The sequence below is a fragment of the Cygnus atratus genome, chromosome 1 (assembly GCF_013377495.2).
Source record: "Cygnus atratus isolate AKBS03 ecotype Queensland, Australia chromosome 1, CAtr_DNAZoo_HiC_assembly, whole genome shotgun sequence".
Classification (NCBI taxonomy): domain Eukaryota; kingdom Metazoa; phylum Chordata; class Aves; order Anseriformes; family Anatidae; genus Cygnus; species Cygnus atratus.
In genome coordinates this window covers 178,228,237-178,250,322 of record NC_066362.1, presented here as the reverse complement: position 1 = coordinate 178,250,322, position 22,086 = coordinate 178,228,237, and the positions used below count along the sequence as shown (strand labels likewise).

The 22,086-nt window shown below is 42.4% G+C and overlaps 1 long non-coding RNA gene across 1 annotated transcript; it reads right to left on the bottom strand.

Annotated features, from left to right (window-relative positions):
- Positions 1–789: 789 nt before the first annotated feature.
- LOC118251313 (uncharacterized) lies at positions 790–22,009 on the bottom strand. The gene is made up of 4 exons (XR_004779758.2): positions 21,313–22,009; positions 6,924–7,173; positions 5,097–5,408; positions 790–2,182 (listed from the first exon to the last, which is right to left on the bottom strand). It is a non-coding gene; the product is annotated as an uncharacterized LOC118251313 (long non-coding RNA).
- Positions 22,010–22,086: the final 77 nt, after the last annotated feature.

Below are 22,086 nucleotides of genomic sequence, written 5' to 3'. Positions count from 1 at the left end.
AGCAAGTGGTGCAGTGCATGAGGAGCAGATTGTGAAAGGCAGAAGAGGTGCTGAAAATTTGACATTTACTGGCAGGGGTCACTTCGGTCTTGCTCTAGTCTCATCCCATTTGCACATAGGTGTGTCTCCAGGGCCCATCTTTTGGTTTAGCTTCATCATCAGGGGATCCAGCTGGTGCCCCTGAGACAACTCCGTTGTGTGGACCATAGCATGGTCAGTGGGGATGACAGGGGGATGCATTTCAGAAGCACTGAAAATGCAGAAGCTTCTAAAATGCAGAAGCACTCCCCCAGTGTAAACACATACTGTGTTGTGGACATATCCTGACACGAGTAATTTTTGTACAACTAAAATAGTTACCATGATATTTGCCCCTTACTTGGAGTAGTCCAGTGCAAATGTGAGGTCTGAGACAAGAGCAAGAAAATCAATCTCATTTTCACATCTGAAACTTGACAAATGCATAGGTTTTCCCCTCACGTGTTCAAAGGTAATATAGGGAACATTTATTTCACAAGAAATCACCTGTATTTTTTCTATTTTCACTGTTACAGGTAACTAAAATAGTTGGATATCTTTCTTGGGGCAGATAATTGGCATGAAAAAAAATCTGCATTGTACCTCCTGTTACAATTTTATTTAATGAGGAGTCTCGGGCAAGCTTAATAACAGATGGATCTTCCAGCCTAATGTAATGCAATAGAATATAAATGACCAGTAAGAGTGCATTTAAATAAACATCTCCTCTTGGGTATATATTAAATTGACTATTTACATTAATTATGAGTTTAATTGTGAGAGATCGCTAGTTAATTTCATGAGGAATTTAATCTAGTTTGCCGTACGTGAGGAAGAAGGACAGCAGTTACGTTTGAGTGGAGCTGCTCGGCAGGGGAAGGATGCCCTGGAGAAGCTGGCCGTGCAGGTGAGCATCAGAAGGAAAATCTGTGAGGACCAGCACCTTTTCTCCTTGCCCAGCTCCTGGATGAAATCACAGACAGCATCCCATGGGGGAAGACTGACATCTCACCGGCCTGATCAGCAGCTTGTTTAGCAGTCTTCTCGCGTATCAGAAGGACCCGCTGACTTTTGGAGTGCACAGGATAAATAACTGATACCTCACGAAGGGGACTGTAAGGTCTGATGGGAATTGTCCTCTTTGGAGGGGATGGTCCTTTGCAATGCCAGACTCTATGCAGTTCTGCTGCTAAGTGCTTTGACTAGGGTGTAACGCGGGAGTTACCCATATGTCAATATTTTAATATACCATTTTACTCTCTGCTCTTCATTAAACCCTTACAGGGTCCAAAAAATCATGTCTACCCAGTCACCACTGCACTTGGCAGAGCTCTCTCTCCCAGGCACCTGCTTGCGAGGCTCGTTCTTGGAGAGGGTCTCCTGATTTTGCTGCTGGAACAAAACAGCTCTTGGAAAGTGTCTGTGCGGGCAAGAAGGACCCTGTAGTGGCCACTTCCAGCTCCGCTGTGAAGCGCCTTGGACTTTTCAGTGTTTGGGAATGGAGAGCCTGGTTGCCTAGCAGTGGCAGATGAAAGCCTGGATCACAGAGGCTTTATCTGTGTTCGCCTGGAGAGGGAAATATTTATGTGACAATAATCTGCGAATACCACACACACTGCAGGGAACAGCTGTGAACTGGCAGGGAATAACACAGGGCAGAAGCACCCCAAACCACCATCTCGGGGGGCAGAACGGCTGCAGCCCCTCTCGCTTTCATCTCAGCAGCTTGGTGACCTGGCTGAGGCATCTCGCCTGCAGCTCTTCCCCAAGAAAACCACCCTGGTCACCAGCTCCACCTGGGCCCAGCCAGGAGCATGCCCCAGGGCTTGGCCCTGCATGCCACGCGAGCCTCAGACCCGCTTCGGTCCGTGGCAGAGGCGTCTGCAGGGGAAACAAGGGTCAAGCCTGTCCTGTGAACCACTAATGAGCAAACCGGCAAGGGGAGGGGGTGATTTTGGCCTCTTCCCGCGCCACGTAACTAGATACGATGATAAAGTTGACAAGGTCGTTCCTTCTTTTGGCGGTGACCCGGTCAGCCCCGAGTCACGGCTCTTTCCACTGGCAGCCGGTGCGGGAGGGAGAGCCGGGTTAAATCGCTGCATTTGCCCCGTGTCAGTCACGGATGGGGCCGGGAGAGGCCAAGAGCTCCTTCACACCACGTCCCCTGCAAGACATCATCGTTAGCAATGCCTGGGTGAACTCCAGAAGGAGTCTGAATGCAAGGTTTGGGATATGGGAAGATGTACTTAAAAAATAGTCCCCTGGCAGGGAACCGAGCCTCTCCTGAGACACTGCCCAACACCCTTATGATGATATTAATCGCCGTTCCCATCTCAGCTATTCTGTCTGGGATCAGGATTTAGCCTGCCATGGAGCATGTTTGCATTTCATAATCTGCCTCTGAATTCTAACAATAATCCACTATAACCGCTGTAATAGACTCTTCAAATTAATATGCTGTTTAACAGGAAAATGAAGTTCTAGAAATGTATTGCAAAATTAGAATTACCCACAAAATGAAATAATTTTGACATGACATATCTGGCTGTAAATTTGCCTTGCAACAGAAATATTCATAATTACAGTAATTTGCAGCTCAGCCTCTTACTGTAGTTATATGATCCCGTAATTGCTGAGTTGTCTGCAAAGCGCTGGTTGTGCTAGCTCAACCAGTTTGCAGCTTTAAAGGAGCAGAGTGCGAGCCAGCTCCAGCCCGTCCTCAAGTCGTGGAAAACTTCCCAGCGGCTGCAGCGAGCGGCGGGCTGGACCCCAAGCTGGCAGGGAGGATAGACAGGCTCGTGCAGAACGGTGCTTCTATTACGTTTGCTGGGAAAAGAGAAATGCTGGGATGGAGGCAGATATTGCTTAAAAACTGTGAGCATAGAGCTCTACTGTAAGTTGCTGCATCTTAACAGAGTAATTCCAGGAGTATGCCAATGCAAATGGAAAATACTCTGGTCCACATCATGGATTAACCTCTGGCTGGTGCTTAGGGTACAACAAAGCTGTTTGCTTCCCCAAATCGAGAACTGAATGTGCATTTCTTGGGAGCTGGAATTAGGAGAAGTATAATTCAATAAGTCCACCTTCTAGTTTAAAGGAAGTTGCCCCCCAAAATATTAACTGTTTGGGCTCTATTGTAATTAATGACCACAAGAAAGTCTTTTTGTTGCTGATATATGTGAAATGGTGTAACTCATGGAGGTACACTCTTACCAACACTGGTGAGCAGGGAAAGCACAGAAAAGGAGAGAGTGAGGTTCAAGTCCTCAGTCCCAGGGCAGCACCTGCATTTAATGTTGGGTAGAACACAAAACCTGAGATCCTTTGCTCCTAAACGCTGCACCTTCAGAGCCATCCTCCAGGTGTGTTATCATCTTGTTTCCCTGACCCTATGTGGCAGCACGGCTCATATACAGCAAGGCCAGAGACTGTAGTCTGCTGGGATGTGGACACTATGGGTATGAACCCTTCTAGACTGTATTCCTCTTAAGTAGAAGTATTCCTCTTAAAATTTAGCTTTTAGAGCCAAGCTGTGCTGCATGGTCAGATAATACATAATGCTGGTGGGACCATAAATAACAGATAGTTGTTTATTTGTTTTTTAATAAAGCATGAAAAAGGTGCTTTTTTGCTTGTTTGATTGCTCATTTAAAATAATGAATACTACTATTTAAGCTATTTTACTTCTGGTATGGAAAATAAATGTTGATTACTTCTCATATTTTATAACCTTAAATAGAAAGAGAGAAACCTGCCACAGATATGTTTTCCTATTCACACCAATGCCATAACCATGCTTGTTCAGTTATCTTTATTGAGCCTGGTGTTTGAGTGATAACTCCTCTATTATCAAATGTATTTCAGTAATGATCACCCACTTATGAAGCACATTTCCATACAGGCAAGAGCATGAGATGTCTTCGCTAAAGGTCTGTGACCAGGGCTGGCAAAGTACCAACCTAATTCAGCTCAGAGACATACCCAATAAGAACTGTCTGCTGTGCCTGGGGAAAAAGCAATAACGAGGTAATTTATCTCAGGGTTTAGGTGAGCATAAAAAGGCCCTGTGCCACCACGCCTGTTGGCAGCCCGAATCCTCCTGCTGAAGGGATGTCTGCTTCAAAAGGCTCTGTCGGTCCAGGCTCGTACCTTATAACATTTCATTATGTTCACTGAAACTCAATACATCCTACAGTCAGCAGGCTCCTAGCACGTAAAAACGTAACCGGCCTGCATGGCCTCACTGCTGCGATGAGCCCTGAGTAAAGTGCCTCAGCATTTCGTACTCCGTGGCCTATGGCAGTTGGGTACAAATACCAGCATTATTAGATAAATAAAATACGTCTGTCCAGCTTGTGCAAATCCTCTCAAAAAAACTATTTTGGTATGTCACCTCTGTAAGGGGAGTCCAGCTGCGTGTGCTGCACCTTGCAGCCGGCCAAGGTGCCAGTGAGGCCTTGCCCCATGTGTTTTAGAAGTTTGTTCTTCCTTCTGACCCACCCCACCAAGCTTTCCTCATCATTTGTGTTTAACCAGGTCTTCTGCTGCATTAGCTTGTAAAACCTGAAAGCTCTCACCTCCCTGTCCAGGAAGGAGTCCAACCCTAGAAGCCACTGCCTGTGGATAAGCCCAGACTTTCTTCTGGAAATAATTTCTTCTGGGAATATTTCTTCTGCAAGCTCTTCTGGAAGAAATGGTCTTTACTGGGATTGCAGAACAGGAATATAGGGGGCACTCTGGCAAGCTTCAGCAAGGAAAATCCCCCCTTCCTTCTCTCTCCTCCCTTCATCTCAAGCCAAGTGCTGATGGCACCAGCAATCAGAGCAGCATGTGAGGTAATGGACCAGCAGCAAGAGCTGCAGCCCCACCACCCCAACAGAGAGACCTTTTGGTCTAGGAAAGGTCAGCACTTTCTATTCCCGCTCTTTCTGTTTTTGTTTTGTTTCTGGTAAGTCTTTGCAGTAGGAGGAGTCTAGGTTCTTCTTTTAGGATGATTCTTCTATCCTCTCCCCCATTCTGTTTTTTTTTTTTTTTTATTTTTTTTTTTACACAAACAAACTAACAAACAAACTCACCTCATGCCTACAGTTTTTGATTGCAAGAATCTTTCTCCCAACTGAGGAGCTGCCAAGTACTGACTCCTGGTGTCTCATAACGTGGCGTCTACACAGGGAGACACTGGTTCCTGCAGAAACAGAGCCCACAGCACAGCTGGGCTCTGCAGTGGGTCCCCAATGACCCGCAGCACGTGATAACAAGGATCTGTCTTCTCAGCAGTTTTCTTGGCTTTACTCCAGACCCTGGGTCACGTTTATGCTTCTCTGCAGACAACCAGCAATCGTTGCATTAAGTTATCATCTCGTATCATCTACTTCTCTTTCCCCTGTCTTTAAATGAGAAGAAAGAAAAGAAAGGCTACATGACAAGCGAGTTGTTATATCAATTAAAAAAAAGCAATAAAAACATTGACTTTATGGAGTCTCCTGCCCTGGGCTGTATGTTTTGTAAAGCACTTTTTCAGCCAGTGCCAAGCTGGGATTACTAAATGTGATAACCAGGTTCTGATAATCTGCATGTACAAGCCGAATAGCTGGACGGTGCAAATTGCATTGGTTTTTGTCACACTTCATGGAAGTTATTATTCCGACCTTAACGCTTCCTTAACTTTCAAAGCAGCGTGTAGGGTTTTAGCCCAGTGGCTTCATGGCCCCATGCTGCTCCTGCTCAAGACGAGGAATTTTATCACTGATTCCAAAGGGAATGATCCCAAACCGACGGAGTCAACAGCAATTGCTCTATAAGGCTGGTCTCCTCGTGGAAAAAGGGGCTATTGTATCAGATTGCTCCTGACCATGTAGTACCACGGTGATGGTACCGTTCAAGTATTTGCCCTGTGACACACCACGCGGTGCTGCACACTTCCAGCTGGAGCTGGGGGTTTCGCAGCCAGTGTGGCACAGGGTAGGTGCCCAGTTGGGCTCGTTTTCAGGTGCCCATTTCCTCCAGATGGAAGCCAAAGTCCAGATCTGTTGGCAGTGACTCTGTAAAATGTCAGCAGAGCTTATGCTTCTGTGGCCAAAGGTAAATTGAGTCATTCTTTTTAATGAAGTGTTCCTTAATTTCCTTTATTCCTCCGGATAGCACAGCAAACAGACTATACATTTCATAAAGACATTACAGAGAAGGAGAGTTGCCAATATAATCATACAATCTTGCAAACGCTAAACCTGAAATTGCCTTTTGTTTGCTGCTTTACAGTACATCTTTTCTTCCTGCCCTCTGTAGCTGACAGAATAGCGCTTGTTTAAAAAATATGTGACAGAAAATACCATGGGAAAAAATGTATTGTTAAATCTCAGCCAACCCGTGTGAAGGCTCGAGCCAGGACTGTCAACACATACAATCCCAATTTAATGTCTGCTCTTCGCAGCAAAAGAAGGCAGTGTGGAGCTAAGCACAAATTAATTAGAGGACTGAAAGGAAAGAACAGAGCAAATTTTATTCCTTTCTAAGCCGACCCAAACCCAGTTGGCAAATACCTATCTTGCGCACGGGGATGTGGTTTCGCTTTGTAGTCCCTACCTAGTGAAAGCTATAAACCAGTTTATGGTGAAATCACTTTTTTTTTTTTAAAGTCACAGACAAAACTCCCACTGATTTCAGTTGTGCCAGGCTTTTATTCGAGAAGTTGTGCTATTTCAGCACTTCCAGAAACCAACGTATTAGTACTTTTTTCAGAACCATGTGTTTCTTGGTCTGTATATTTCGAGATACATATGGTATGCCAATATTTATTTCTTAGAGCCGTGGGACATCTTACTGCTTGCCCCTCACGCTAGCTCAGCCAGGCAGACTTCGGCACAGCTCTCCCAGCAGAAATGAAGGCCAGCTCTCAAACTGACCTTTCCAAGAAGAGACGTGCCCAGGCTCTTGGGATTGCCAAACTCCTCGAGGGTTGAAGGTACCCACAGGCTCTGTCTGCGAATGCCTCCTTGCTTGGCTCGCTTCCACCAGGGAAAACAACGTGTGTCACACCCCGTCAGATTTACTCGGATCCGTTCTGGACACGTTGGACGCTCTCCAAATGGAAGCAGCTAGTTTCACCACAGCAAAGCAAAGGTTTGCACCTTTCGTTGTGTGTTGGAATCATTGCTATGGAAGCAATGCATAAAAGCAAATGAAGCAAGCAAGCAAACAACAACAAAAAACATACAGAAACTTAAAGCATGTTTGATAGCCACTTCTGCCCAGGCTGTTGCTTAAACTTTCTCTGAAGTGTCAGGTTGATGGCAAGAGAATAAGCCCAGACTAGTGAGCAGCTGGTTTCTGGGGGGCTCTTTTGTTTGGTACCCCAACCTTCCACAATTGCCATTGCACCTGACTGTATCAGGGTTTCACCGTGTGCCAGTGAAGTTCACAGGATCCTTTCTTCTACTAAACAACCTAAGGAAACCTGTGCTATCTTTGCAGGAACATAAGTTTTAAAAATGGTCTGGATGTGGGATGGCAGTGCCGGGCTTACTTTCCCATTCCAGAAGTTAAACTCACCCGAGATTGCCCTTCCCAGATGGCATGACTTGCCCCGAGGACTTCTGATATCATCGCAGCAATGTACACACTGCTTATCTTAAACAGAATTACACACGGAGCGTTTTGACAGCCCCTGGATTTGTGGGAGACTAGTGCTGGCCTTCCATAGACACCGCATATGACGTTACGGTAGGTGTGGGGCTTGGCGTGTCACCTCCCCACCTACCTTACGTCAGCACTATAAAGCCACCACAACACATGCTATTGTGTTAGTTATGGCTGTACGGCCACCCTCCACAGCTGCTGCAGTGAAGGGTTGCAAATCGGTCTGCAACAGGGCTAGGAAAGCCCAGTTCCTTGTGGTTGTGTGTCTTCCTGCTGCATCTGTGAAATTTGGGAGTTTATATGGCTGTAGAGTTTTTGTGATTCTGTGATCCACAGCATCCCTCTCTTTCCTTTACACTCCTCTCTCCATCCCCATGTTAAATCAGGACTGAGTGCTGCACTCTGCCATTTCTCTTCTACTTGCATAAAGCCTGTTCAAACCAAAGATATTTGGGACCTCTACCTTTTTGTCAAATATGGCAGAAATCACACATAGCTCAGAAATAATTGCTGGGGTTTGGAGAAGATAATGGGAAAACAGGCATTCATGAAAGACAACTATCCAAATTTCAAGACTTTTGGAAAGTAGGTTTAAGAAGTAATATGTTAGATGTAGGGCTTTCTACCATACCGCTGAACAAAAGGAGTAAAGTGGTCACAGCACTTTTTTAAAATGGTCACAACACTAGGACAATGCAGCTGGGCACCCCACTGGCAAGGGCACTTGTGCTCCACAGAAAAGAGCCCCCTTCATTGGTGGGAGGCTGATCTTCTTAATTTCCCAACAGTAACGATTCTAGTTACTGAGCACACTGGAAACAAGAGGCACAGGACTAAGCACTGTCTGAGGTGTATTGCCACCAAAACTTGAGTATAGGCATAGCCACCTTGTTAGCTCCCTGAAGCTATTCAAGTGTCTTTCTGAAAGATGGGGCTTTGCACAAGACAGGATGGAGTACTACTAGGACATGATTTCTTTGGCTCAGCTGAGGCAGAGGCTCTAAGATGTCTGGGATTCCCACAAAATTATCAATATCCTGAGATTCGTTGCCCACACCATTTGTTTTTGCTGTCTTTTCTACTAAAATGAGCAGGTAGTCTGCATAGAGTCTGGTACATGTGAACAAACAAAAGCCCTCACAGAGAAAGAGTGGAGCCTATTTTTTTTCTTTTCTTTTTTTTTTTTCCCCTCTAAATATGCACTTTTTGTCCTCTGGAAATGTAGCAACTGATTATGTGGCTTTCTAACAAATTACTGGCTCAAAGAATATACAAAGAACAGAACAGACAGACTTTGAGTCCTCTGGGACTTTGTGGTGATCTTTGCCAAAGTAGGTCAACGTGTTTCACATCAGTTTTAGCAGAACTCCGGGTAGACTCCTGAAAGAGGTAAGAATCTGAAATTATTTTATTTGTTGCCGCCTTTGCAATCTGCTTTGGCTTATTTAAAGAACTGGTTAAAAATATACTGAAACAATTATTATGGCAACTGAGACAACAGCAGTCATGTTGAGAAGAGAAGAAACATGTTCACGTAAATATGCAAAGGTCTAAATAATTCCTTTGATAGACTGAAAATGCTTCTGATTTAATCACAGACATTTCTCATACTTACTACAAATTTTTGGCTTGAAAACCTAACAAATTATGAGTAATTTCAAAAGCCCACCGCAACACCAATCATCCTAGAAAAAATATTGGGTTACCTGAAATTTCCACAAACAGCAGAAGAAATGGAAAATTTCTAGGATGTTTAGTAAAAGATGTGCTGATCCAGGTCCTAGCCTGTATCTAGGAGCCAGAGCATTTTCTGCATCCTAAATATGCTGAAGACTGGATGTAATTTTTGAAATAAAATATTATTATATGCTAACATACTTTGCAAATTCTCCTGTGCCTTAGTAACTTTCTCCCAAACCAGTATGCTTCCTACAAAGTTTCCCAAATTTACTGCTACTTTCTTAGTCCCCTGTAGCTAAATTTAATGCCTTACCCGATTCTTTTTTCAGTTTTGCTAAACAGCAACAACTGATAGCCAATTATAATTTTTGAGCTGTGTTTTCAGCCAGAGAGATGGATTTAGGGCTCTGGAATGTAAAAACTCAATCGGGGCATTTGTATCACATGTGATTGCGAGCCTTTCCTATAAATAGCTGGAGCAGGAGAGCACCTGTGCTTTTTCCTCCAAGCATTTTGATGGATAGCTTTGTTGGCATCTCTGCAATTGACACTACACTAAATTCAAAAAAGAGGCTGAGTCAGTCCTAAGTAATGGAATGCGTCCAAATTCTCCTTGGCTTTGATTCTAACAGAGAAAGACATCATTTTCATGTCTCCTTCCAGATTAAACTCCATTCCATTTTCTGCTGCCCTCAAAGCTCACTCCTGAAAATCCCACAGATGCATTAACATTCAGTCAATGAGATATTTCTAGCAGCTAGCCTACTATAATGTTTAGGTTCTTCTGTAGTTGCAAGGTCTTGGTTTTAGCCTGCCCTTGTAATGGAAAAATTGTCTTTAATCTTGACAGCCTGTAATGTCTTGTACCCATGCTAGCTGCACCATCCAATCTTTAAGACTGTCACTTTGATCTGATGTTGTTTATTGACAGAGGTTGTTTTTTAAATAAAAATAAAAATAAAAATCACCATCTCAGTCACGAGAAATCTGGATTTTCATGGTTGCTTATGGAAATTCATGATGAATATTTCCTTTTTCAAGAGCAAATTGTTTAGAAATTGCTCAGAAGGCAGGTGAAAAGTCACCATGTTGACATGTTTTTTCTTTTCCTTGGGCATGACAAATAAACCAGTCCCAGCTGGTGACATATCAACAGGCACTGGGGGAGCCAGATGAAAGGAGGGAGGGTGTACCAGGGGCAGTGTGAGAAGCAGGTTCAGACTGTGAGAATAAACTATACCTACTGAAAAGACCAGATGTGAACCAGCTAATGTTGTTGACCTCTTAAACCCTCCTTTTGAGGATTCTGGTTTTCATGTTACAGAAAATACAAGCTATTTTCTTGCTGCTTGAAACTTTTGGTTCAGCAGCCTGCAGACTTGGGAAGATTTGCCGTGCAAGTTTGCAGTGGGTCATATTTTCAAGATTTCCTTTGCACCTTCAGAAGGCAGGAGGGTACTTTGGGCTGGAAATGGACAGCAACAACAGCACAAGCTTTAGACTGTGCAGACGGATGGCAATGTTTCAGTGCAGGTTGTTCAGGCATATTGCGACATCCTTCACCTAACTTCGTGTTCACCACCCTGCATATGCTAACATAGCCCAGGACAGGCTCACCAAACAAGAAATGATCCCACCATTCAAGTGTCTTCTACTCTTCAATGCTGAGCTTCAGATTACTACACTTGTAAGAGTCCCCAGGCTGGTTTAATAGTTGCTCATGCACATCTACACATACTCACAGTCATAAAGATTGCTTGCTACACAACATAGTTAAACGTTGTATGTGTTCAAAGGCACGTGTTAGTTCTCTGTGGCCTTCTTTCTGCTTATAATTCAGTTCAACTGATAAAATTCAAGGGGCCTGACCAAACACAGAGCTTCAAAGGGCAAGATGCCCTGAGAAACTGAAGCTCACCTTAAGCCCCATCAAAATAGATTGGTAACGGAGCGTACTCTGCCAGGTTTGACCATGTTATGACTGTCCACCGTATTTCTAGCCCGATTTCCATATGAGAGGTTTGTGATTGCATCCTGTATGCAAGAACATGTACATACACAAATGGCTGTGCACATTTGGGTGTCTGTGAATTTCCCTTCCCATCACTGTCCATCACCTTCTAATAACTGTGAAGCTTTCAATCAATTCCAGCCAAATCTGGCAGCAGAGCAGAGATTTCTAACACACTTATTTCCAACAGGTCTGTATAAACAGGCAGTTAATTAATGAATAAAAGCCCAATTAGCGTATCAGTAGTCCTGAGGAAAAGGAGTATCTCCTGTTAGGGACCAGAGACTACGTCTATACCCCAACCTTAAATATTCCCAGCACCACTCTCTGGCACTAAGGGTAGCTGGCAGTGAACAGCCTGTGCCATGTACTCCTAAATGCTCTTGCTCTCCAAAAGAGGGTGGGCCAAATGTGAACTGCTCGCTGGAAATGGCCTAAGCTTGCTCCCAAATTGTGTTCAGGAATCATTTGGGAGACTGCTGGTAGACACAGGCCAGCAGCATGCCAAGCACCATGCGGGCAATTCAACAGGATGGACAACCAAACTCTAGTGGCCAGAAATGTTCCCTGGGACTTTGTAATTTAGTAAACTGGCAGAGAAACTCTGCAGGAAATGGGTTAGGTGTAGCCCATCCACAAGAAAAGCTTGGATCAAGGTTGGTTCTATATTAGACGACGGAGAAGCCAAGTATGACGTGCAAATCCACAGGAAATGGGCCTCGTTAGATCTGTTGCTGACAAAATGACTTGTTTAGCTGATGGCACCTTATTTAGAATTCACTCCCACTAGCAACCCATTTCAGATATAATATAGCAACTCTCAGCCCTGGATGCCAGATGCATGAGTTGTTTTTTTTTTAGCATTCATTTAGCTGTTCATATTTTGTTCTCTAGTTTGTTTATATTAGTTGCCACCGTGATTGGTGTTTCAGACACTGTAATTAAATGAATCTTTATCACTTAACACGTGAATCGGATGATTTATCATATTTGCTATTTGTGGTCAGGACTGAGAATTCAGACCATGACCTCCAGAGCTAAAGCACGAAGATGTTAAAATCTTAGACTATGAAATCTGTTAACCAGCAGCTGCAAAGTCTCATCTTCCACAGCACAAAGGGAGACAGAGGACAAATACTGAATATCTGGATACTGGATATCTGGAGACTAGCCTGCTGTAAGAATAAACAGCTGAAAATTGTTTCAATGCTGAGCAGAAGATTAACAGACAGAGGAGCTGGAAACTTGAATGCCCGGAAGGACTCTGAAAATTGCGAGCAGTAGGCAACTTCTCTTGGGTACTAAAGAACAGAGTCTAACACTCCTGTTGCAGTATTATTAACATCTCGTGTTCATATTTCAGTGGCACCTAGTGACCCAGATCCAAGACTGAGCCGTCCAGCTGAAAAATGAATACACAAACACACAGAGCGAGTCTATTACACGCACACACTCTCTCCAAGAAAAGAGACTCCTATAAAGAAAACTTTTTGCGCACTTTCTTCTTTGTCATAAACACATATTCCAGCAGCAGCAGCAATGAAGCTCGATGGCCTACAGACTTGTCCCCCATACAAAGCAGGTCTCCTTCCTTCCCACTTTGTCAGGGGAAGGTTTATCCCCCCTCTTGAAACTCTTGTCCCCAGGAGAGAGACGTGCAGTGGCTGGCCAGAGCCAACAGTCTGGACTGCGACACGGTGGCTGCTGCTGCCCCGAATAGCTGCGGGGATGCCTGTTCTCCCATGAGAGCGGGGTGTTAGGACTTTGCCCTCTGCCAAACTGTACAACTGCACGAACTTCAGGGCGAGCATACCTTTGTGATCTCTCTGTATCCCAGCCTGAAATCAGCCAACAGGTTCAAAGTTATTAAAGAGAGGCTGACAGACAAGCAGATGGACAGCCAGGCAGAACAGTTGTGTAAGCTTTGTTTCCTTAGGAAAGCAGGCTAAAAAAAGAAACAAAATGCAGTATTCGCTCATCATTGTCTACAAAAACACTGAAATCAGCTATTTAACACTTTGTAACGAGTGTAATGGCTCAGCAGAGTTATTTATTCTGCTAGAAAAACCTGTTTCTAGGCCTCAGAGGATTAGCTGAGAAGCCGAGAGGCAGCATAACCTCTCTGTGACCCTATCTGAGAAGAAGCTGGTCTAACTGGAAGTCTGAAAGCAGTATTTTGAAAGCAGGGGCAGCTATGAGTACATGTGCTAGAGGTGAATTAAACTAAGGGGAAGTTTTACAGAGAAAGAAAATAATCTAAGCATTAAAAATGAGAAAGAGTTAAAGGAAAAGAGAACTGAAAAATAGGATTGAAGACAAATGAGAAAAAAACAAACAAACAGCAAAGCAAGTAACATTTCAGTATGTTCAGGAACATGGCAAATGACACAAATGACAGGTTAAAGGTATGTAAGGACAGTAAATAAAAGCTGAACAACAAAGAAGTTTGTAGAACGCAGCTTTGGTCTTAAACAGTTTTTAAATCAACATGAAGCATCACCGCATGGAAACGCAGCAGACGCACAGCAAAGAAAAGCAGAGAAGGTCACTGAAGCCAGGCTCAGCCTACAAATCTGTTTTCATCTACTTGGTAGAGTTTGCTTTGGGAGGTCTTGTTTATGTGGATGGTAGTGAGCTGTCCAGTTTTGGATGAATGAAGACAAAAAACATGCGAAGGAGCTCTCAGATGTCCAGGAGAGTCTGATTCTGACTCAGAGCAGCCTCAGCTTACGGTATCTGACTGCAGGGAAGCTGCAGAAGCGACAATTAGCAAATGCTGAAAGCACCACTAAGTTAGGAAATAAAAATAGCAGTTAGGAAATAAAAAGTAGATATATCGATATATGCAATATGAAAACACATTTTAATATATTTATAATGTGTACATATTTATATATTTGTATGTGTGTGCGTGTGTACAAAGAATGTGATTTTATTCCCCAGTATTATTATGCTAGGAAATTATATTATGCATTATTTCCTGCACTGGATACTTACCTGTCACTGTAATCCTAGGATCACGTAAGAGCCTTAAATTATAGATTATTGTTCTTTCCCAGATAAGAGTATTGTATATTTTAATGGTACGACTAATCTTACAGATGATACGAGACCTCTCTTGGTCAGTGTAGGATTACTCTTTACAGGCACTTATTAAAGTATTTCATTCTGCCTGATTTTGAGTGTCCGTGTAATTGATTTTCTATCACATTCTCACAGGCTATATTTCACTGTTAGTGTCCCATGTACGTTCAAAACTGTTTGTCCCAATGTTCAAATAAAATATTCTTTTTCTCATGCCATTGGCTCACATACCTCCCACCTTAATCTAGTCCCTACTGAGACACACACATGAAACACCTAATAACCCCGGGCTCGTCTACCAGTCAATGGATAAAAATGAGCAGCTCCAGAAGACGTAGAAGTTGCAGGTGAAGGTTCATGTTCCCTACCAGAAATTTTACAGCAACACTTCTAAATTGGGTACTTCACTGGCAGGGGGTGGAGGGAACTGAATCTGGGTCTGAAATGCCTTATTGCTTCAACGTATCTCCCCTCTCCTTTCAACAGCCAGAGATTATTATCTTGTGGTTTAATGCCTCGACCTGCAGACACTTGCAAAACAAACACACATTATCCCCAGACTGAAACTCATTTGACTTAAACATCATTTTTTTTTGCATTTCTCTGGACCATTACTGTTTTTTCAGTACGCTTCTGGTACCATAATATCTTTAAATTATTACAATTCCTAGGTATACCAGCAAGAGCATCTTTGCAAATGTCATCAAAACGTCCTTAAAAATGTTTCTTTGCATCCATTTTATATTACAAAATCACATTTAATTTCATATTTACTAAATGCGTGAACTAAGCAATTGCACTTTTTTTTTTTTCTTCTGGAAATATTAAGTCCCTGTGTTATTTCCTGTCTGGTTTCCATACTACCTCCCATCTTCAAGTCTGTAAATTCATTTGTATTAACAAATTTTTATTAACTTCTCCTATTCATGACCTAAAAAAGAATTGTTTCCCTCAGCTAAGCTATCGCTATATTTTGTCCCACAGGACAGGCACACTGACATACTGCCCCTCATTTAAGTAGGATGGGCTACTCGATCAGCACAGTTAGAGGCGTGTTTTGACACTATTTGAGCCTTTGCTCATTTATTATCTAAGAATTCACTTTGCAGAGAGACATGGCAAATAATGCTGATGGGTTTCAAATTCTCATCAGTGCTTCCATGCTGAACTACTAACAGAGGCATTAAGTCTGAGCAGAAATAAAGCACATTCTAATAAACAAAAGCATTTTTTTGTGTAATACAATTTAAAATGGATAATTTTTGAGCCTCTTACTAACAGCAGTTAAAATGCCCTTATGAGTGGTAAAACTGGCAATGAGGTAGTGTGACTTGATCCTAAAGCAGTGAAATATTGCAGGGCTGGTTGTTAAGCTCATGCATAAAGTTTATATAAGACAAAAAAGCCAGCATCTTTCAAAAAAAATATTGAAGAATCTGTGGTCTAGCAGTGTATGGAGTAACTTGAAAAGGACTCAACACTGTTACCAACTAAAGATCAACATAATCCTAAAGCTACAAAAGACCACACCTTAGCACATACCTCATCTTCTTGTCTTCTGAGTCTACAAATATTTACATATTTTATGTTAAGTTTTTAGGGGTTTAGTGACTAAAAGTTACCAGTCAAAGGGACTATCCACATGACTTAAGTTAAGCCTCTGACTACAATGTTTAAATTGTCAGGACATTTTTTTTTTCATATCTTTTGTTCTACTGAAATGGGAAGAGGCAATTTTTCCTGGTGCTTGAATCAGAATTTCCAAACCTGTTTCTTACTGAATTTTGCTACAGGACCTTTTAATTCAGCTTTTCAATGCCTGTCAGTGAGTGTGTGCAGGAGCAAAAGTGTCACAGAGAGCAATTTAAAATGCAGAGGTAGTCAAAGAGAAGATGCCCAAACAATTATAAAACAGGTAAACAAACTGAAGACCTCAGGTAAGTGGAGGAATTATATACACTGTTTACTATTACTGTGAACAGGCTTGTATGTCCTTTAGTAGTGAAATAACTCTAGAGAAATAGGTGATTTTTATTATTAGAATTATGGGAAAATTACCAAGTGACTACTCATAAAAGTTATGTTTACTTCTGCTGTGCTCATGACCAGTCTGTGCTTGCTTTCAGTAAGCAATCCAGTTATACTACGACTAAGGCATATACAAAGCAAAGTTTAAGTTTGCTCAGGCACTGTCCAATAGAAAATTTTAGATATGCGCAAACAAATATTTGCTTCCACAGAATATGTTTTAGATGGGAAGAAATACCGTTGACACAGTAGAAAGGGAGATGAAAATTAAGATACACGAGATTCAGAAAATCGAATGGGTTCAAGAGAACTTCTCTGTACCCTTTACAGCTAGGACAGACTATTTGCCTCCAGTTCCTGTATTATTATATAGTGACAAAAATTATGTGGATGTGTTAAAAACTAACTAGCTGCACAGTCTGCTTTTGCAAAGAATTCTGTATTCAGACAAGGCTGGTGGTTCAGGAAAAAAAAATAAATCCAGAAATCTATTTATTTACTCCTAGTCTAACATTTTAAAGATTTCTGCCTCATCAGAATGGACCCACTCACCCTGACCATTGAAGAAGACACATAAATTGCAGAACTTTTATACACCACAGAATTCCTAGTGTAATCAATGGAGAGAAGTTCGTTCTTAAACAAAGCGTTTTCCTGAGTGCTTTCCTCTATCAGGGTTAGGATCTGCAGAAAGAAAACAATTCCACGCAGTCCCTGTGACTGAGAACTACAACCCAAAAGAGCTCAGGTTTCCAATACTATTAAAGAGTCCCGTGAAAAATCTTTCTGATTAATCCGTAAAAACTAAAGCTAATCTAAAAAAAACTGTTTGACTTCTCACTTTGCTCATATTTTCCAGAGGTAAAAAAAGGGAAGGTCTATTTAACAACTGGACCATTTTTCAATGATTTGATCATCATTTTGTTTGATCTTCAGCTTAATTATATATACCACTTGGCTGACTAATCAAAGATCTAATAGTTAACAATCTAAGACCTGTACTCTACAAACAATTAAATACATGATCTCAGACTACAATGGAACTGCATCTATTACAATGAGAGGTTGAGGTACCTGAGAAAGCCTTTCCAGAACTTGGCTCTGCTATGAGATGCAATTTCATCAATTGTCTACAAAATGCAGTTGAAAATGGAAAATAAAGGAGAAAAAGATGATATTGATAAAACCGTGGTGTTGGTTTGGTTGATAACGCATCTGTCAAGGAATGGTGGAGGGTTTACTTTTAACCATGGCTTCTGTACTACATTGCTATGTACGTAGTCTATATAAATATAGTCTATACAGTTTAAAGTGATGGTAAAAGTTTCTACAAGTCTTTCATAAACTCTGAATTTGAATGCAATCCTTACCAAGAAAAAACAGAGAGAGAAAGACTACCTACTTGGCCACATTCCCCAAGTGCAGGTATAGGAATATTTTAAAATGACTTCTCCAGACGATCTAGAAATGTACGATTTTGAGAAAATTGGCATTGAAGTAGAACTGACTAATGTAAAGAAAAACATTTTTTTTTAAGATTGCTAAGATTATCAGTTTCTGCGAGCATTTAATAGAAACTTGTGAGAAAATTTCCCCTTCCATAAGGTTTGACAGTATTTCATAAGAATTAAAATAAGGACTGAAAAATGTCTCAGTAGGCGTTTTGGAATCAGTCAGTAAACCCAATCAACCAACTAACCAGCCAACTAAAAACAAAACAAGAAAGGAAGATCAAGACTTGACTTGAACTTTCTAAGAAAACACAGAGGCAGAATTACCACTTTTTCAGAGCTGGAAGGTGAGTTTTCTTATGAATACTTCTCTAAGAAGGCAGAAAATAATTGCATACACCTTTGCAAATCAACAGAGACTACAGTCAGCAATATTAATGAACACAGGAAAGCCTTCTGTCTAAAGTAACAATGGCAGCTTCGTATCATAAAAATTTCTTTTCATTAAAGTCAAAAAATCAAAAAATATTTATGAGCAGTCACACAGGATTTAAAACACCTGTCAGATTGATCCCCCTTGATTCTGACTTTGTCTTGAGTGAAAAACCAACAGTACTCCCGTTTGTTGGCTTTATAATTACTGTATACAAAAATACAAACTACTGCATATAGTAGGCTGGATGTATACAACTGTGTCTCATAGTAAAGGAGCCAGAGAAAGAAAATACTAAAATACTACTTCTTCTGGAATCCCTGGCGAATCTGTGATGGCAATAAGGCTTGTTTCCTGTCTGAAGAAGTACTACAAATTTGGAAGGCAGATCTCTAAATATCTATACTGTGAAGATCTTGTTCTCTTGCACTAACCTGAAGTACAAGATTTTAAGGTTGAAACAGAGTTCTTCCAGACACACGCTCTCCCTACCTGGCAGCAAGGGCTCCATCAATCCCATCTGTACTTGCCTGTTCAGAAAGCATGCGTGTACGAGATGTAATCCAAGGGGATTCCTCTATGCTGGCAACCCTTCCGTCTCGAACCGAGACCCCAAGAGTTCATGAAGCCATTGTAGGACTGCCCTGTAGCCATGAGCAGTGACCACAGTGGATAAGGTGCTGGATCCAGACAGTGATGACAGAAGCACCTCTGTATCCAGCCAGTAGATTGATACAGTTCATTATAAAACAGGAGGTGAACTTGTTTGGAATAACTATGGAGCAATTTCCCTTACAGTCCAACACACCCTACATGAAGGTGGTTAATTTTGTCATTGCCCAATTTTGAAATATTTGGTGTGTTTTAAACTAGGTATACGTTGAAGGTTCTTTTCCCACTTTGAACAACTAAATAACATTTATACCAAACAAATTATCAATTTCAACAGTTTAATTTTAATTTCATCAATCTTGATGGATATGAAAAGGAATTAAAATCTTTAATTCAAGAATTCCATTCTTAGACTGAGGCTTCCAAAAAAAAAAAAAAAAGAAAAAAAAGTGTAAGCATATGGCCAGTGAAAAGGTGTAAGCAAAGAAAAAAAATATCTATGACGACATTAATATTTATTAACAGTATTTAAAATATATTTCAATCAGGCTACTTCAGATGTGCTTTGTGGAGCCTAGACCATCGTTTGGATTGTTAACTGACTAGTGACCGCATTATGCGAGTAAGTTACGACTTATCTAAATTACATATTTTTTCTCCAGTTTCCCTTGGGGAAGAACTGTGTGGAACTAATCTAAAGATTTTTCACATACACTCCTAAGAAGTGTATAGCCCAAGAGGATGACAGGTATCTTACCAACTACTTGAAATGAATGTAATTTATTTAGTTGGAGTGTACTAAACCAGACATTTAACCAATTACCATACTACTTTTTAAATTCGTTTTCAAGCTGATTGATGCCTATTAGGTGCATACAAAATTCTTTCTGAGTTACTTATATAGAGATTTTTAAGGTTAAAAACAGATTCATCCCTCTTCCTAGACTATGTGCTTTAGAAGTAGTTGGCCTTTGTTCAAACATTCAAAAAATCATCTTTGTGCTGGGACTAATCATAGAAGGCTTAATTCCTCAAGGAAATTGTTCTGGGAAAGTTATAAGCAGACAGAACAGGAATTTATAATGGAAGTTGGCTTGCAACCTCAGGCTCTCATCCCAAAAATGTTTACACACATTTAGCATTCAGCATATGAGTATCTCATCAAAGACACATATAAGGCCTCAGCGTTGCATCAATTTCCATGTAGACAAATCATGGGCATCTTTGTGACACTTTCCTGAAATCTGTGAGGGTCACATGAAGATGCCTTCTGGTATGGGGCTCACAACACGTTCAGGTAGCATGGTCTTCAATATGTTCTGATTATCAGCTTTAAAACATAATATTGCCTAGTTCTCGTAACAGGCAGAATCTTATTTAATTACATGCCAATCGCTTCACAGTGCTCAGCACTGTCTGTATACAGGCAGTGGGCTAGAGCCATGGAAGGAGCAACGGTTGCAAGTCTACATTTCAGGTACCTAGAGACCTGAGCTGAATGTCTGCATTCCACACATAAAAGCAATTAGGATGCAAAAATCAGGATTTTCTCAAAGCTACCCCTGTCCCTCACACTGACTGAGAGATGGATAATCTAGTTAACAGGGTGAGACAAGATGGAAGGCTGAGATTCAGGCACAGGCAGCAAAAACTCCCACTGTGCGTGACCTTGAAACCTCACCCTTTTCACAAAACGGAGCTAGAAAAACAGCATTTTTAGTACCTCAGTGATTAAACACCACACACTGAACATGGGAGACTCAAGTCTCCTCTCTGCCTGAAGGAACTCACATTTACATCTCCCAAAAGAACTCTAATGACTCAGCTATGATATAGTAGCTTGGACTCTCCCAAATTCTCCTGTTAAAGCTCTACTACTCTTCACACCATATTTACATATTCACTGCAGTAAACACCAAAATCTTCTTTTTTTTTTTTTTTTGCTTCCCCCACGTGTCCTGTTGATTGTCCTAAGCAGTGGCTTTTGTAAATAAGCTATAGAATTAGTCCGAGTCAGTCAAGCCCTGCAAACGTTTTATTGTTCCACAAAAACCACAATAATTTCAAAGAGGTGACTGAGACATCTCCACCAGCTCATGACAGACTACGTTAGGAGATGAGGATGTGCTGCCAGAAAATGGGATACACAAGCACCCCTCCTGGTATAGGTGCACACTTCATCCACCTGGAGAAATGGAGGAGAAGGTGTGAACCTTTCCCCCTCTGTAGGAAAGCAGGACAGCCAATTTAGCAAGCTCTGAAAGTGCTCCTGGTGGGAGTCCTTAGGACAGGAGAGGTGGAGCAATGACTGTGGTGTGAATTTGTTGGGTTTGTGTTGCAGTGAGATACCCACCTACCTGCTGGATGCTCCCCAAGGCATGCTAACAGGTTTGTAGATGCTATGGAAAATCTCCTGGCCAACGCATGAGCACCGAGAGCCTTCAGGGATCAGAGAGCAGCCACGCCAGGTTGAGAAGCCAAGATTTGGCCACGGGACAGCTGAAGCCACGAGGGGATGGAGATGGCTGAGGGCTGTATCGAGCTTCACTACGTCTGAGGAGGGCCACGAGGTCTTTCCTCCCTGACAAAACGCCAGTACTGAAACAGCAAGAGAAGAGCAGTGGACTTGACCTCAATTTCACTTAATGATAGAAAAAATACTTGTGAAGGTTAACAATTTTTTGAAAGAGTGCTTCAGTACATTCCTTCTCAAGCTCCTCGATGCGCCCACACCACCTCAGCGAGTGGTGGCAGCCCTGGGACCTCCTGCCACCCTAGGGGACATGGAGACCCCTGAGGGGGGTGAGGGCCGGGGGGCGGCGGCCATTTCGGGGTGTGAGGGGACCCCCGGCGGCACAAAGGGACGGGCGAGGCGCCGCCGGCTTCCCCGCGCACGGCAGGAGGAGGAGGGCGACAGGAATATTCTAGACCGAGGGAGGGGATGAAGACGAAGGTGGTGAATAACGTGAATAAATCCGCGGCGGAGCCGAGGAGGGGGAGGGAGGCGGCGGGTCATGTGAGGCACAGTCATGCTGCGGGACCGCGGCACCTGGGGCGCGGGGCGGGCTGGCGGGGGGGGAGCCGCCATTTCGCGTCCCCTCCGAAGCCCCCTCCCCGCTCGGGAAGGCCGC